This window comes from Elephas maximus, chromosome X (assembly GCF_024166365.1).
Source record: "Elephas maximus indicus isolate mEleMax1 chromosome X, mEleMax1 primary haplotype, whole genome shotgun sequence".
In the NCBI taxonomy this organism is placed as follows: Eukaryota; Metazoa; Chordata; class Mammalia; order Proboscidea; family Elephantidae; genus Elephas; species Elephas maximus.
In genome coordinates, this window is record NC_064846.1 from 173,596,265 (window position 1) to 173,615,536 (window position 19,272).

Here is a 19,272-nt window from a genome sequence, read left to right on the forward strand (position 1 = left end):
CATCTATATGCTGCCTACAAGAGACACACCTTAGACTTAGAGACACAAACAAACTAAAACTCAAAGAACGGAAAAAAAATATATCAAGCAAACAATAAGCAAAAAAGAAGAGGAGTAGCAAAATTAATTTCTGACAAAATAGACTTTAGACTTAAATCCACCACAAAGGATAAAGAAGGACACTACATAATGATAAAAGGGACAATTGATCAGGAAGACATAACCATATTAAATATTTATGCACCCAATGACAGGGCTGCAAGATACATAAATCAAATTTTAACAGAACTGAAAAGTGAGATAGACACCTCCACAATTATAGTAGGAGACTTCAACACACCACTTTCGGAGAAGGACAGGACATCCAGTAAGAAGCTCAACAGAGACACGGAAGATCTAATTACAACAATCAACCAACTTGACCTCATTGACTTATACAGAACTCTCCACCCAACTGCTGCAAAGTATACTTTTTTTTCTAGCGCACATGGAACATTCTCTAGAATAGACCACATATTAGGTCATAAAACAAACCTTTGCAGAGTCCAAAACACCGAAATAATACAAAGCATCTTCTCAGACCACAAGGCGATAAAACTAGAGATCAATAACAGAAAAACTAGGGAAAAGAAATCAAATACTTGGAAACTGAACAATACCCTCCTGAAAAAAGACTGGGTTATAGAAGACATCAAGGAGGGAATAAGGAAATTCATAGAATGCAACGAGAATGAAAATACTTCCTATCAAAACCTCTGGGACACAGCAAAAGCAGTGCTCAGAGGCCAATTTAGATCGATCAATGCACACATACAAAAAGAAGAAAGAGCCAAAAGCAGAGAACTGTCCCTACAACTTGAACAAATAGAAAGTGAGCAACAAAAGAACCCATCAGGCACCAGAAGAAAACAAATAATAAAAATTAGAGCTGAACTAAATGAATTAGAGAACAGAAAAACAATTGAAAGAATTAACAAAGCCAAAAGCTGGTTCTTTGAAAAAATTAACAAAATTGATAAACCATTGGCTAGACTGACTAAAGAAATACAGGAAAGGAAACAAATAACCCGAATAAGAAACGAGAAGGACCACATCACAACAGAACCAAATGAAATTAAAAGAATCATTTCAGATTATTATGAAAAATTGTACTCTAACAAATTTTCAAACCTAGAAGAAATGGATGAATTCCTGGAAAAACACTACCTACCTAAACTAACGCATTCAGAAGTAGAACAACTAAATAGACCCATAACAAAAAAAGAGATTGAAACGGTAATCAAAAAACTCCCAACAAAAAAAAGCCCCGGCCCGGACGGCTTCACGGCAGAGTTCTACCAAACTTTCAGAGAAGAGTTAACACCACTACTACTAAAGGTATTCCAAAGCATAGAAAATGACAGAATACTACCTAACTCATTCTACGAAGCCACCATCTCCCTGATACCAAAACCAGGTAAAGACATTACAAAAAAAGAAAATTATAGACCTATATCCCTCATGGACATTGATGCAAAAATCCTCAACAAAATTCTAGCCAATAGAATCCAACAACACATCAAAAAAATAATTCACCCTGATCAAGTGGGATTTATACCAGGTATGCAAGGCTGGTTTAATATCAGAAAAACCATTAATGTAATCCATCACATAAATAAAACAAAAGACAAAAACCACATGATCAATTGATGCAGAAAAGGCATTTGACAAAGTCCAACAGCCATTTATGATAAAAACTCTTACCAAAATAGGAATTGAAGGAAAATTCCTCAACATAATAAAGGGCATCTATGCAAAGCCAACAGCCAATATCACTCTAAATGGAGAGAACCTGAAAGCATTTCCCTTGAGAACGGGAACCAGACAAGGATGCCCTTTATCACCGCTCTTATTCAACATCGTGCTAGAAGTCCTAGCCAGGGCAATTAGGCTAGACAAAGAAATAAAAGGTATCCGGATTGGGAAGGAAGAAGTAAAGTTATCACTATTTGCAGATGACATGATTATATACACAGAAAACCCTAAGGAATCCTCCAGAAAACTACTGAAACTAATAGAAGAGTTTGGCAGAGTCTCAGGTTATAAAATAAACATACAAAAATCACTTGGATTCCTCTACATCAACAAAAAGAACACCGAAGAGGAAATAACCAAATCAATACCATTCACAGTAGCCCCCAAGAAGATAAGATACTTAGGAATAAATCTTACCAAGGATGTAAAAGACCTATACAAAGAAAACTACAAAGCTCTACTACAAGAAATTCAAAAGGACATACTTAAGTGGAAAAACATACCTTGCTCATGGATAGGAAGACTTAACATAGTAAAAATGTCTATTCTACCAAAAGCCGTCTATACATTTAACGCACTTCCGATCCAAATTCCAATGTCATATTTTAAGGGGATAGAGAAACAAATCACCAATTTCATATGGAAGGGAAAGACGCCCCGGATAAGCAAAGCACTACTGAAAAAGAAGAAGAAAGTGGGAGGCCTCACTTTACCTGACTTCAGAACCTATTATACAGCCACAGTAGTCAAAACAGCCTGGTACTGGTACAACAACAGGCACATAGACCAATGGAACAGAATTGAGAACCCAGACATAGATCCATCCACGTATGAGCAGCTGATATTTGACAAAGGACCAGTGTCAATTAATTGGGGAAAAGATAGCCTTTTGAACAAATGGTGCTGGCATAACTGGATATCCATTTGCAAAAAAATGAAACAGGACCCATACCTCACACCATGCACAAAAACTACCTCCAAGTGGATCAAAGACCTAAACATAAAGACTAAAACGATAAAGATCATGGAAGAAAAAATTGGGACAACCCTAGGAGCCCTAATACAAGGCATAAACAGAATACAAAACATTACCAAAAATGATGAAGAGAAACCCGATAACTGGGAGCTCCTAAAAATCAAACACCTATGCTCATCTAAAGACTTCACCAAAAGAGTAAAAAGACCACCTACAGATTGGGAAAGAATTTTCAGTTATGACATCTCCGACCAGCACCTGATCTCTAAAATCTACATGGTTCTGTCAAAACTCAACCACAAAAAGACAAACAACCCAATCAAGAAGTGGGCAAAGGATATGAACACACATTTCACTAAAGAAGATATTCAGGCAGCCAACAGATACATGAGAAAATGCTCTCGATCATTAGCCATCAGAGAAATGCAAATTAAAACTACGATGAGATTCCATCTCACACCAGCAAGGCTGGCATTAATCCAAAAAACACAAAATAATAAATGTTGGAGAGGCTGTGGAGAGATTGGAACTCTCATACACTGCTGGTGGGAATGTCAAATGGTACAACCACTTTGGAAATCTATCTGGCGTTATCTTCAACAGTTAGAAATAGAACTACCATACAACCCAGAAATCCCACGCCTGGGAATATACCCTAGAGATACAAGAGCCTTCACACAAACAGATATATGCACACCCATGTTTATTGCAGCTCTGTTTACAATAGCAAAAAGTTGGAAGCAACCAAGGTGTCCAACAACGGATGAATGGGTAAATAAATTGTGGTATATTCACACAATGGAATACTACGCATCGATAAAGAACAGTGACGAATCTCTGAAACATTTCATAACATGGAGGAACCTGGAAGGCATTATGCTGAGCGAAATTAGTCAGACGCAAAAGGACAAATATTGTATAAGACCACTATTATAAGATCTTGAGAAATAGTAAACCTGAGAAGAACACATACTTTTGTGGTTACGAGGCGGGGAGGGAGGGAGGGTGGGAGAAGGTTTTTTTTTTATTGATTAATCAGTAGATAAGAACTGCTTTAGGTGAAGGGAAAGACAACACTCAATACATGGAAGGTCAGCTCAATTGGACTGGACCAAAAGCAAAGAAGTTTCCGGGATAAAATGAATGCTTCAAAGGTCAGCGGAGCAAGCGCGGGGGTCTGGGGAACATGGTTTGCGGGGACTTCTAAGTCAATTGACAAAATAATTCTATTATGAAATCATTCTGCATCCCACTTTGAAATGTGGCGTCTGGGGTCTTAAATGCTAACAAGCGGCCATCTAAGAGGCATCAATTGGTCTCAACCCACCTGGAGCAAAGGAAAATGAAGAACACCAAGGCCACACGACAACTAAGAGCCCAAGAGACAGAAAGGGCCACATGAACCAGAGACCTACATCATCCTGAGACCAGAAGAACTAGTTGGTGCCCGGCCACAATCGATGACTGCCCTGACAGGGAGCACAGCAGAGGACCCCTGAGGGAGCAGGAGATCAGTGGGATACAGACCCCAAATTCTCATAAAAAGACCAAACTTAATGGTCTGACTGAGACTAGAGGAATTCCGGCGGCCATGCTCCCCAGACCTTCTGTTGTCACAGGACAGGAACCATCCCCGAAGACAACTCATCAGACATGAAAGGGACTGGTCAGCGGGAGGGAGAGTGACGCTGATGAAGAGTGAGCTAATTATATCAGGGGGACACTTGAGATTGTGTTGGCAACTCTTGTCTGGAGAGGGGATGGGAGGATAGAGAGAGAGGGAAGCCAGCAAAATTGTCAAGAAAGGAGAGACTGAAAGGGCTGACTCCAGAGGGGGAGAGCAAGTGGGAGTAGGGAGTGAGATGTATGTAAACTTATATGTGACAGACTGATTGGATTTGTAAACGTTCACTTGAAGCTTAATAAAAGTTAATAAAAAAAAAAAATACTTAATAAAAATCCAAAGGGAAAAAGTCACATTAGCTGACAAAAGAGACCAGGCTTATGTCTTCTGACTCCCAGTACAGTGCTCCTTCCACTGATGCCTCATTTAACTGGATGGTTTTGATACTGTAAATCCAAATCCTATCTTAAATACTTTCAAAGTACTTTTTTTTTCTGTTGAGATCCTATAACTACTATTTAAATTAAAAGTTTTTGTAAAAAACGTTATGAACAGTATGTAATATGATCTCATATTTGGAAGAAACAATACGCACACACATTTTTTATAAGTCTAATATAAATGACAATTGAGTCAATTACATTCAAATTAAGTTGAAAGCACTTTACCAATTAATTGACCAAGAACAAGATTAAATCTAAACAGAAGGAAAACCAGTATTTCGTAATTACCTTTGAAGAGTATAGACGAAGGGAAACAATAGCTCTTCACTAAATGTTTTAAGCCAACCCATATCAGGCTAGTAATTAAAAAAAAAAAAAACTAAACTAAAGTCAAGATCCACAAAGCACCAATACTGGTTAATAAAATGCCTTACCCACCTCCCCATACACACACACAAAGAGTAGTCTCCTGAGCACATCTAAAATAAAAAATATGCAGTAATTCTAATTCTCCATGTATCCAGAAATAGGCCAGAAGCAGACACAGCAGAGATTTGTAACGCAAACCCCGTATGCGGAATCATAGCTGGTACAAATCGTTAAGCGCTTGGCTGTTAACTGAAAGATTGGCATTTCAAACCCACCCAGAAGCAACTTGGAAGAAAGACCTGGCAACCTACTTCCAAAAGGTCACAGCCATTGAAAACCCTAGGAAGCATAGTTCTACTCTGACATGCACGGGGTTTCCATGGTTGGAATCGACCCCACGGCCACTGGTAACCACATATACACATTAGTAGGATTAAACATGCCTAAACCACCCAAAACTACCCAAATCCACTGCCATTGAGTCGATTCCAACTCACAGCAACCCTGTAGGATACAGTAGGACTGTCCCATAGGATTTCCAAGACTGTAAATCTTTGCAGAAAGCAGCAGACTGCCACATCTTTCTCCCTCAGAGCCGCTGGTGGGTTCGAACCGCTGACCTTTCTTTTAGCAGCTGAGCGTTTTAACCACTGTGCCACCAGGGCTCCTTGCCTAAACCACAGTGCTAAGCAAAACACAAGTGTCCAGAGTCCCCTGGTTTATTGTTTTAAGAAGATTCATTTATTTCTCTGAATTAATTTAACAAGCCCTGGTGTTGCAGTGGTTCAAATCCACCTCGTGGTTCCGAGGGAGAAAGACCTCGCAATCTGCTTCCTTAAAGATTACAGCCTTGGAACCCCTGTAGGGAAGCTCAAGTCTGTCCCATGGGGTTGCTAGGAGTCAGAATTGGCTATCTGGCAGGTGGTAGACATATTATCTCCAACCATACAAAATTACCCTGGCCAAACACGGACAATTTCATATGGTTCAACATAATACTTCTGCAATGACGTAAATGTGTCTCAAACCGACTGTGTTAATTTGACTGGTCAGGCACGTCACCATGGGAAGGCAGGGGGTAGACTATGCTCTGGTGTGACAACAGAACTTTACAAGGGAGAGCCTGGGAGAAGGTTGAGAATAATCGTCCCCGTTCTCAGCCTCCTTCTCAGGGCACATAAGGATTATTTATATTGATTCTAAGTAAATTGTACAACAAGGGCTGCTGGGCTGGTGAAAACAGTTTGCTCTCAGCTGCTAACCTAAACGTTGGAGGTGCAAATTCTCCCAGTGGCCCCATGGAAGAAGGGCCTGGCAACCTACTTCCATAAAGATCACAGCCAAGGAATCCCCAAGGAGCAGTGCTATTCTGTCACACACATGGGGCCACCACAAGTCTGAATCAACTTCAGGGTAATGGATTAAATTGCATGGCACCACGAAAGTGAGAGGGAAGAAGAGAAAAATCCAGAGGCACGTTGTTAGGCAATTGTCTTATAACCCGCTCTTCTTTGTTTTTGCTTTCATCTTCTCTCCCTCTTCTTGTGCTTCACCTCTCACCTCTTCCAGAGTACATCAGGTCTGCTTTGTTTCACGTGGAAAACTCTGTCCCAGCAGGGTAAATGTCCTGCCCCCTTGCGTAGACACTGGCTACTGTGGGGACTGAATCAAGTCCTCCCAGGAGACTCGGCGTTAGATAAGATCCCTCTAGGGGAAAATTGAGCCCAATTGGACACGGATTACAGGATCTCTTCCCAAAGAATAAATTAAATCTTGTTCAATGGCATAGAACCCTCTTTTCAAATGTACACCAGCAAACACTTCCCAAAAATACTTTTCAAATTATGACAGCAACTATCTTCTCTTTTTACACTATCTGATCTCAACATTACCGACACAACAGGAGAAATTCAAAAGAAAAATAAAAGAGTGAAAGATGTGAAGCTGGTTGTGGTTTTCATGTACTCTTGGCATTTTGGAATGGAAATATCCACATTGAAATACAGGCAATGTCTTCATGGGTCATGGCTGGTGACCAGACAATGCAAATTGGATGGTCTGGTGGATCCTACAGGTATTTATAAGCCTTTAATCCAAAAGGCCAGCATCTTAGGTTGTGGCTTTTGGAGCTGGGTGTCCAAGGTGATGTTCTGGGCAGTTGCGTTACACATTTACAGTTTGCAGCACAAATCCCCAAAGATGCAAAAATCCACAGGCTTATTATGCAAGCTTCTTGTGTGTGCAAGCATATATGGCTATGATTACCAAGCAGGCGCCTTCGGAGATACTAAAGAGGAAAAAAATAAGTGGAAGGAATAAGAGATGGGCGGTGCAAATGGTTAAGGGTTCAGCTACTAGCCCAAACGTTGGCAGTTTGAACCCAGCCAGCAGTGCCTCAGATGAAAAGCCTGGCGATCTGCTTCTGAAAGTTCACAATCCTTGAAAACCCTACGGAGCACGGTTCTGCTCTGACACACGTGGGGTCGCCACGCGTCCGAGTTCACTGTAACTGGTTTTATTCATCCTAACACACTCGGCAGGTAGGAGCTCGTGCTTTTGAGTCCAGGCAGCTGTATTTCAGCCATGGTGTTCAGTGATCTCTGTCTCTGGGTGCTCAAACAGTTAATGAGCTTGGCTGCTCCCCACAAGACTGGATGTTCAGAGGTGCCTTGGAAGACAGACCGGGTGATATACAGCTGAAAAATCAGGCACTGGAAACTCCGTGGCGCACAGCTCCGCTCTGACACACGTGGGGACGCCAACAATTGACATCGACTCAAGGTAACTAACAACAACTAAAACTACCAACTAAAACCAGTACCCACTGCAACAACAATGACGTACTCATTGTTGTTTTCCATTTTCAGGAACAAGTACAGACGGACGGAGGTGAGGATCAGTGTTTTCTTCTTCCAGCCTCTTCATTCTTGAACTTATAGAATAACTAACGGCCGCACTTTGCAGGTAGGTGGATTTACATGTTTGTTCCTACCTTATTAATATAAGTGTTCATTTTATATAAGATGTAACAACCTCTGCCAAAAGTCCTTGGCTATCATTCGTGTCTGCAAATACAAACAAAAGAAAATACCTCTTTGAAATGTTTAGTGTCATGAGCTCCTAAATTTGGCGTGCTTTCCAATGCACTTTAGTTAGCAAGCCTCTCGCAAATGCAATGCTGCACTTTCCATGACCAGACCAAGCTGCTAATGACTCAGTCCAGTGGGATTTCTTACATCACACCTATTCTGGCCTTGTGGTTTCTAATATTTCTTGGTCAAGTTGTATACACTTTGCCCACATTCAGTATTGCCTTTCCCATCACCAAAATAACAAGTGTCTGCTCTCTACAGAGTGATTCCCCCTCCTTCCCACTCTTATCCATGGTAACCACCAATGAACGTTGGTTCAAGCCACCAACCTTTTGGTTAGCAGATGAGCGCTTAACCATTGCGCCACCAGAGTTCCTTTATATCAGTGTAGGTGTGTCTTACACCTAACCATTTTTGAAATATAAAAGGAGCAGGTTAGGCACAGAAGCAAGCAAGCACAAATAGGGGAAAGACAGATGCCAGGTAGAGATCTCCAGGGAACTAAGGAACACCTGAGCTACAGAAGCTGAAGGAGACAAGGACCTTCCCCCAGAGTCAACAGACAGAGAGCCTTCCCCTACAACTGGCATTCTGAATTTGGTCTCCTAGCCTCCTGAACTGTGAGAAAGTAAATTTGTGTTTGTTAAAGCCACCTCCTTGTGGTATTTCTGTTAGCAGCACTAGATAACGGAGACAGCATCCTATCCCCTCTCTCCTTTAGATGCAAGCCTGTGTTGTAGCCATTGTTGACTCTTCACTTCAGCCCTTCCCACATGCTCTCATGCTCGGATTTCTGACCACCCCCAAGCCCTCTTGAAGTTTATCCTTCCTGAATGTTCTTTGAGTGCTGTTAATACCAGACTTAATCTTACAGGTAACCACAGATCTCCAATGAATTCTGCTAATTCCTCAACTGTTCTCTCTCCCTGAATAAACTTTTCGTGGCCCAAGTATCCGGCTGCCTAATGTGAAGAGCAGATGTCAATAAATCATGCCAAATGGTGTGCCTCCATGTGGTGTAGTTTTCTTTTGTTTCAATAATTCACATGGCTCCCATGATTCCCAGTATTGTGTGGTCAATCTCCATTTTTGTGATCTGATGTAATCATCTTCCATTTTGTGATGTGTTGGAAACCCTAACCTCTATATGTTAATGAGGCAGGATCGGTGTAGGGTGTATCTTGAGTCACAACCTTACAAGAGGGTCACACCCTCAAGTCACACCCTCAATCAAGTGATGCTCTCACCCAAGTCACACCCTTGCTTGAGCCACAAGAGATAAAGAGAGAGAGAAGTGAGCAGAGAGGAGAGGACCTCACTACCACCAAGAAAGAAGAGCCAAGAATGGGGCACCTCCTTTGGACCCAGAGACAAGGACCTTCTCCAGAGCCAACAGAGAGAGAAAGCCCCCCTATAGAGCTGGCACCCTGAATTCAGACTTCTAGCCTCCTAAATTGTGAAATAATAAATTTCTGTTTGTCAAAGCCATTCACTTGCGGTCTTTCTGTTATAGCAGCACCAGACACTAAGACACTGACTTACACCTTTTTTCTAGTCTTAGAAACCACAACTTTTTCAACCATTTAAATTCCATGAATGATGCATGTCCTCGTAACTATAAATTAAACATCATTTGTTAATGTAAGAAGTCCCTGAATGGCACAGATAGTTCATGCTTGACTACTAAGGGTTGGCCATTCAAACAACCCATCCAGGGGTGCCACAGAACAAAGTCCTGACGATCTGCTTCTGTAAGGATTATAGCCCAGAAAACCCTATGGGGCAGCTCTATTCTGTAACACATGGGGTCGCCACGAGTCAGAATTGACTCAATAGCAATGGGGCATTTTTTTTTATCAGTGTAAGAGATTTGCATTGTAAACCTAGTGTTAAAATTTAAAATCACAACATCATTTTTAAGCATAGAAAGCAACGATAAAAGTATAAAAATGCATAAAAATAAATGTACAAATTTCACTTTTATTCTAAGCCTCCCAAAGGGCCATATTTCACATGAATGGAGACCACTGGCCATTATAATGCAGGCAATAATGTGTGTTTGTTGGGCATTACGAGAAAGCAAAAAGAATAAGACATGGAGCAGACCTTTAGGATCATACAGTGCAGAGGAAATGCATGGAAAGTTATAAAACGGAACAAGCTCCGAAGAACAAGCATTCTCTTACCACCGTGAGGGAAATCACAGCAGATCAGCATCGCCCAGGAAGACTCCTTATGCCTTGAAGTCCAGCTAGAATTTGAATAAATGAGGAAGAGGGGGGAATTGTGGGAGGAATCTTGGGAAGGGCATATGTGTGGCTTTGTAGAGGGAAATCACGTACCCAAAGTTCTAATTACGTGAATTGTTGTTAGGTGCCATTGAGTCAGCCCCGACTCATAGCGACCCTATGCATAGCAGAATGAAACACTGCCCCGTCCTGCGCCATCCTCACGATGATTGCAATCTTTGAGCCCATTGTTGCAGCCACTGTGTAAGTCCATCTCATCGAGGGTCTTCCTCCTATTCATTGTCCCCCTACTTTGCCAAGCATGATGTCCTCCTCCAGGGACTGGTCCCTTCTGACAACATGCCCAAAGTATGTAAGGCACAGTCTCGCCATCCTCTCTTCTAAGGAGCATTCTGGAGGTACTTCTTTCAAGACAGATTTGCTTGTTCTTCTGGCAGTCCATAGTATATTCAATATTCTTTGCCAACACCGTAATTCAAATGCATCAAGTCTTCTGTCTTCCTTTTTTACTATCCACCTTTCCCACGCATATGAGGCGATTGAGAATACCATGGCTTGGGTCAGACGCACCTTAGTCATCAAAGTGACATCTTTGCTTTTTAAGATTATGTGAGTAACACCTAAAAATATGATTTTCATTCCAGAGAACCCAGATGGCAAGAGCAGTTAAGAAAGGCCCATCTGAAACCCATTTACTCAATAACAGCAATTCCACTTTGCCATTTAAACTATAAAATACTTACAATGCAATGGTAAATAAACTGTGCATAATATGTAAACCTTTGAAACAGAACTGGAACGTTTTGTTATAGAATAAAAAATTTTATGGAAAGATATCCATTAATCCCCATTGAATATTTTCTTCTTTGTTGCAATCATTATTGAGTGCCTTGAAATTGTGAAAATTTGGATTATTCATATTCTGAGGTTTCATTGAGAGCAGAAGTTCTGTAGGGAACAAATCATGTTAACTCTCCATTTCCAAGCTTTACAGCAAGAGAAAACAATCTCTTAGATCCCTGAGAGATCTCCCCCCCATTCAGATGTAAACAGATATAAATCTATAAAGATGTCACTTTGAGGACTAAGGTGAGCCTGACCTTAGTAGTTTCAATCTCCTCATATGCATGTGAGAGTTGGATAATGAATAAGGAAGACCAAAGAAGAATTGACGCCTTTGAATTATGGTGTTGATGAAGAATATTGAATATACCACGGACTGCCAAAAGAACGAACAAATCTGTCTTGGAAGAAGTACAACCAGAATGCTCCTTAGAGGCAAGGATGGCGAGACTGCATCTTACATATTTTGGACATGTTGTCAGAAGGGATCAGTACCTGGAGAAGGACATCATGTTTGGCAAAGTACAGGGCCAGTGGAAAAGAGGAAGACCCTCAATGAGATGCATTTAAACGGTGGCTACAACAACGGGTTTGAGCATAGCAACAACTGTAGGGATGGTGCAGGACCGAGCAGTGTTTTGTTCTGTGTTATCTAGGGTCGCTATGAGTCGGAACTAACTCGACGGCACCTAACAACAACAAAAAAACAACAACATCTTGGATAGAAAGTATGGACACATGCACACACACGCACGCCTTAAATACTGGGGGTGAGTTAAATAAAATCATTATTGCTTATTGGAAGACGGTCTATGTAAATACGTTACATTTTTTCCTTTACCTAGAAACATCTTCCTGTGTGGTGTAGCTGTTCCCCTGCGTCTGTAACAAGTTTTGAAAACTGAAACTATAAACCTTTCCCTACACCACTGATACTAAGTTGACAAACCTTTTCCCACATCACTAATACTAACTTGATGTTTTCAGGAAATAAAGTCTAATACTTCTAGCCTGAAAATGGGTACTTTCACAGAGTTAAGATGATCGCTTTGCAAATGCACGAGAACCTCATTCTAAGCTAGCGTTGAAGACAACGTTTACACTTGGGTAAGCAGTATGAGAACTATCGCAAGGAGCTTACAAAAACAGTTCCTTCCTCATACCGTGGCTGGCTGAACTCACTCTAGTTCTAATACTCCTGTTAGAATAAAACTACATTGTATGTCTCGGTTCATGCCGGTTCACTTAACAAAAGCACACCCACTCCTGATTTTTCCAAAGAGGAGTTACGAGGTTTTTACCGGGAAGCGGGAACTCTGCAGAGAGACCCTAATCATTTTGTCATTGTCTTCTCCTTACCAGAATGACTCCAACATTTTGATCTTATTTAATTCTTTATTGCTCCTATAACCTGCGTGTTTGGTCTTCCATCTACTCTTCATTCTGATTTTCCCCAAGAGAAAGAAATCTCCCCATATCTTAAGTCCTCCTCTGAGCACCCACTTTAGAAGTAAATACCTAATCCCTAGAATTGTACAAAGGAGCCCTGGTGGCACAGTAGTTAAAGAGCCTGGCTTCCAACTGAAAGGTTTGTGGTTCGAACCCACCAGCTGCTCCTCGGGAGAAAGATGTAGCAGTCTGTTTCCATAATGATTACAGTCTTGGAAACCCTATGGGGTGGTTCTACTCTGCCCTACAGGGTCGCTATGAGTTGAATTGACTCTTTGGCACACAACAACAGAATAGGACAAATAATCAATAAATGATAGCTATTATTGAGAAACAGAAACTCCAAAGTCAGACTAGAAGCTGTGCTCTACGGTAAAATGTTATTGTATAAACATACAGTTCTGATCCCATTTCTTTTCTTTCTTTTTTTTTTTTTTAAAAATTATTCTAAGGAAATATTGTGTATTTGTGTTGTAATCATACAAGGTACATGCTGTCCGAGAGAATGTTTTTTAAACAAGTTCTATATTTTCTAACTACAAAAAATAAAAGTCATGTATTAAGCACAGCTGTTATTGAAACACATTATACACAACATTCAGTTTTAGAGTTCAAGGTCAACTGTATGGGCAATTGGATCTAAAATAGTAACGTATGCCCAAAGTTTCTGTCCCCATAGTTGGCCCCGACAGACATAAGCTTAACAGGTTTTTCTATCATCAGACAATGTTTGCGACATTTCATTTTGGACTTGTGGATTTTTCTGAAGCCATTGTGTCAAAGTCACTCTATCCTTGACTCCTATATTACAAATGGCTTCTTCTATTTCCTTGTGATCCACAGTCCAACAAGCTTGCCTAAAATCGTAACTACGGCTTTCTAAATTTCCCGTCACTTCCTGTGATTACCAACATTTGAGCATGGGGCATGATAGAAGCAAAGCGAACAAAGAATATAGCCGTGTTTTGCCCTCTGGGTTTGATGCCCTAAGACGATTTTACCAGGACGTTACTGTATAATTACCTGCAGTTAGCTTCCAATATTTTCTGCCTTTGTCTGGGAACTGGTCTCCCTCCCATTTGCTCTGTGAAGTTGAGAATGATTAAAAAGCCATTAGAATCCTCTGTCTGTGAGGACACTTCATAAATTAAATCTTGGTAGTGTTGAAAAGCTACAACGTGAGTGACCTAACCCTTCCAAAGTCTTGCTTTATCTACAATTCAAATTTCATTTGTGTGAACAGGTCTGTTTCAAGTGTTGTTAATTTGAAACTCTATGATTTGGATGTAAATAAGGAAAGTCAATTATTTGTTATTAATGAGACAGCTTGCAGACGACCTTCAGTGTGGGCGGGTTATGTTACTAGGCAAAGAACCCCAAAACAAAACTAAACCCATTGCTGTGGGGTCAATTCTGACTCACAGTGACCCCATAGGACAGAGTAGAACTGCCCCATTGGGCCTCCAAGAAGCAGCTGGTGGATTTGAACTGCCGACCTTTTGGTTAGAAGCATGAGCTCTTAACCACCACGCCACTAGGGCTCCAACACACCCATATCATGAATATACCTACACATAGGCCATAAGCTCATTGCCGTCCAGTCAATTCCGACTCATAGCAACCCTATAGGATAGAATAGAACTGCCCCATAGGGTGTCCAAGGAGTGGCTGGTGGATTCGAACTGCCGCCATTTTGGTTAGCAGCTGTAAAACAGTACAGCAAAATCTGTGAGAGCTGGAACTCAATGGGACTGCCTTATTTTTCCAGGTCTCACAATTTTTCTGCCTTTGACAGGTTCCAGTCACGTCTTTTCTGTTGCTCTCTATTTAGCAGAAAATATTTGCATTTTCCTTCTCTGACAGGTTTCCGCCTTACACAGGTTCCAGCTTTTCACAGGTTTTACTGTGTATATGGCCTTGGTGATAGAAACAATGCCAGTGATTGAATAATAGAATTTTGCAAGACCAACGACTTCTTCATTGCAAATACCTTCTTTCACCAACATAAACGGTGACTATACACATGGACCTCGCCAGATGGAACACACGGAAATCAAATTGACCACATCTGTGGAAAGAGATGATGGAAAAGCTCAATATCATCAGTCAGAATAAGGCCAGGGGCCAACTGTGGAACAGACCATCGATTGCTCGTATGCAAGTTCAAGCTGAAACTGAAGAAAATCAGAGCAAGTCCATGAGAGCCAAAATATAACCCTGAGTATATCCCACCTGAATTTAGAGACCATCTGAAGAATAGATTTGATGCATTGAACACTAGTGACTGAAGACCAGACGAGTTGTGGAATGACATCAAGAACATCATCCATGAAGAAAGCAAGAGGTCACAGAAAAGACAGGAAAGAAAGAAAAGTCCAAGATGGATGTCCGAGGAGACTCTGAAACTTGCTCTTGAGCGTCAAGCAGCTAAAGCAAAAGGAAGAATTGAAGTAAAAGAACTGAACAGAAGAGTTCAAAGGGCCTCACGAGAAGACAAAGTAAAGTATTATAATGACATTTGCAAAGAGCTGGAGATGGAAAACCAAAAGGGAAGAACACGCTAGGTGTTTCTCAAGCTGAAAGAACTGAAGAAAAAATTCAAGCCTTGAGTTGCAATAGTGAAGGATTCCATGGTGAAAATATTAAACGATGCAGGAAGCATCAAAAGAAGATGGAAGGAATACACAGAGTCATTATACCGAAAAGAATTAGTCGATGTTCAACCATTTCAAGAGGTGGCATATGATCAGGAACCGATGGTACTGAAGGAAGAAGTCCAAGCTGCTCTGAAGGCATTGGCGAAAAACAAGCCTCCAGGAATTGATGGAATATCGATTGAGATGTTTCAACAAACAGATATAGTGCTGGAGGTGCTCACTTGTCTATGCCAAGAAATATGGAAGACAGCTTCCTGGCCAACTGACTGGAAGAGATCCATATTTATGCCTATTTCCAAGAAAGGTGATCCAATCGAATGTGGAAATTATAGAACAATATCATTAATATCACGTTGAATCAAAATTTTGCTGAAGATCATTCAAAAATGGCTGCAGCAGTATGTTGACAGGGAACTGCCAGAAATTCAGACCAGTTTAAGAAGAGGACGTGGAACCAGGGATATTATTGCTGATGTCAGATGGATCCTAGCTGAAAGCAGAGAATACCAGAAGGATGTTTACCTGTGTTTTATTGACTATGCAAAGGCATTCGACTGTGTGGATCATAACAAACTATGGATAACACTGCAAAGAATGGGAATTCCAGAACACCTCATTGTGCTCATGAGGAACCTTTACATAGATCAAGAGGCAGTTGTTCGGACAGAACAAGGGGATACTGATTGGTTCAAAGTCAGGAAAGGTGTGCCTCAGGGTTGTATTCTTTCACCATACCTATTTAATCTGTATGCTGAACAAATAATATGAGAAGCTGGAGTATATGAAGAAGAACGGGGCATCAGGATTGGAGGAAGACTCATTAACAACCTGTGTTATGCAGATGACACAACCTTGCTTGCTGAAAGTGAAGAGGACTTGAAGCACTTACTAATGAAGATCAAAGATTACAGCCTTCAGTATGGATTACACCTCAACATAAAGAAAACAAAAATCCTCACAAGTGGACCAGTGAGCAACATCATGATAAATGGAGAAAAGAATGAAGTTGTCAAGGATTTCATTTTACTTGGATCACAATCAACAGCCATGGAAGCAGCAGTCAAGAAATCAAAAGACGCATTGCATTGGGTAAATCTGCTGCAAAGGACCTCTTCAAAGTGTTGAAGTGCAAAGATGTCACCCTGAAGATTAAGGTGCTCCTGACCCAAGCCATGGTATTTTCAATAGCATCATATGCATATGGACAATGAATAAGGAAGACCAAAGACGGGTTGATGCCTTTGAATTGTGGTGTTGGCGAAGAATATTAAATATACCGTGGACTGCCAAAAGAACGAACAAATCTGTCTTGGAAGAAGTGTGGCCAGAATGCTCCTTAGAAGCAAGGATGGCGAGACTGTGTCTTACATACTTTGGACATGTTGTCAGGAGGGATCAGTCCCTGGAGAAGGACATCATGTTTGGCAAAGTACACGGTCAGCAGAAAAGAGGAAGACCCTCAATGAGGTGGATTGACACAGTGGCTGCAACAATGGGCTCAAGCATCACAACGATTGTAAGGATGGCTCAGGACCGGGCAGTGTTTCATTCTGTTGTGCACAGGGTCGCTATGAGTCGGAACCGACTCGACGGCACCTAACAACAACAACAACAACAACTGTATCTTCTTAAGTGTTTCCAACAGTAAGGAAATCTCTGTTCGTATTTTAAGAGTTGAATAGAGGGTTTTCTTTTATTACTTGTGGACAAAGAGAGACTTAAGCCTTATACTTTCTGTCAATGTTTAGCCAGATGAAGAGGATTTTTATTGGTTTTCTAGTAGAAAGAGTTCAGGTTTGAAAGAAACGAATCCCAGGAGGTTTTAGTAGCAGAGTATAAGGGCATGAAAGGTAAGCCAAGAGAAAGCTATGATGTTTAATTGGATATGTCATCTTGGCTAGGCTATGGTGCCTAATGTTTGAACAAACACTAGTCTGGGTGCTGTTATAAAGTAGTTGTACGTGGTTAAACCAGTTGGCCTCAAGTAAAGCACATTACCTTCCATAATGTGGGCAAGCTCAATCAGTCAACTGAAGGCCTTCAGAACGAAAAAGAAGGTTCCCCAGGATGTCTTCTGCCTCCAGACTAGAAATAGACATTTTGCCAGAACACTCTCTTTTCTTACTCTTCTCGTCTCCTGACTTGTGGATTTGGGACTTCCCAGCCTCCACAATCACTTGAGGTAATAAGCCCTTGAAATAAATCAATCTCTCTCTCTCTCTCTCATCAATTCCGGCGCATAGCAGCACCATGTGACAGAGTAGAACTGTGCCTCATAAGGTTTCCTAGGCTGTAACCTTTACAGAAGCAGACTGCCATATTTTTCTCCCATGGAGCCACTGGTGGGTTCAAACCTTCGAACTGCTGACATTTCATTTAGCGACCAACTGCTTAACCATTAACCACTGTGCCACCAGGTCTCCTTCTCTCATATGTATATTTATATATTGTCTTAGTCATCCAGTGCTGCTATAACAGAGATGCCACAAGTAGATGGCTTTAACAAAGAGAATTTTATTTCTTCACAGTAAAGTAGGCTAAATGTCCAAATTCAAGGTGTCAGCTGCAGGGGAAGGCTTTTTCTCTCTGTCAGCCTTCTCATCAATCTTCCCCCAGACTAGGAGCTTCTCTGCACAGGGACCCCAGGTCCAAAGGATAGGCTTTGCTCCTGGAACCGCTTTCTTGGTGGTATGAGGTCCCCAACTCTCTGCTTGCTTCCCTTTCCTTGAGAGATAAAAGGTGGTGCAGGTCACACCCTTTACATTTGTGACTTTAGTAAGCGTGTTACAATTCCACCCTAATTCTCTTTAACGTAAAATTACAATCACAAAATGGAGGACAATCACATAATACTGGGAATCATGGCCTAACCAAGTTGACATATATTTTTGGGGGACACAGTTCAGTCCATGACATATATCGTACTGGTTCTCTTTCTCTAGAGAATGCAAAGGCAGTTATTATTAACATGCATTCTCTCTCTCTCTACTTACCTACCTACCTACCTTCCTACCTACCTATCTAATCTATCCACCTATCTATCTACCTATCTATCTACCTACCTACCTGTCTATCTATCATCTATTTGTCATCTCTCTATCTTTCATCTATCATCTACCTATCTACCTACCTATCATCTATCTAATCTATCTATCTATCATCTATCTGTCTGTCTGTCTGTCTATCTACCTACCTACCTGTCTATCTTACCACTGGTTCTGTTTCTCTAAAGAACCCTGACCAAGACAGTTATTACCAACAAGCATTCTCATATTCTTTCTCCATCTCTCTCCTGCTGTGGCTCACTCTCACTCTTTTTAACTGAGAAGCATGCACCAGGTAACATATTTATAATATAATATAACTGTGCCTGTCAGTGAAGACTCAGAGATGAATAAAATATTCCTTGGCACGGCTGGATCTCCTGGCTTAGGAGAGAAAACACTCACTCAAGGACAGCTGCATTACAAGGTCAAGCGCGTGGTGGGAACTGTAAATCCAAGATGTCACGGAAACACACAAGGAGGAACCTAATGATTGCAGGAGAGCGTAAGAATGAACAAAGGAGGCTTCACAAAGGACTGTGTGAGTCTTTGAGCTTGAGGAAGAATTAGCAAGGGGAACAAGGGCAGGAAAATTATCTTCTCCAGGAAGAGTTTTATTGGGTGCCATCGACTCAATTTAGATTCATGGTGGCCCCACGTGACAGAGTAGAACTATCCCACAGGGTTTCCTAGGCTGTAATCCTTATGGGAGCAGATCACCAGGCCTTTCTC

At 41.2% G+C, this 19,272-nt stretch overlaps 1 protein-coding gene across 1 annotated transcript in view; it reads right to left on the bottom strand.

The window, feature by feature from the left end:
- STS (steroid sulfatase) overlaps positions 1–19,272 on the bottom strand; it is a 303,712-nt gene that overhangs the window by 16,651 nt on the left and 267,789 nt on the right. Inside the window, exon 14 of the transcript XR_007515874.1 lies at positions 13,863–13,923. The gene's annotated coding sequence lies outside the window, so the exon portion shown is untranslated. The remainder of the gene's footprint in view (positions 1–13,862; positions 13,924–19,272) is intronic.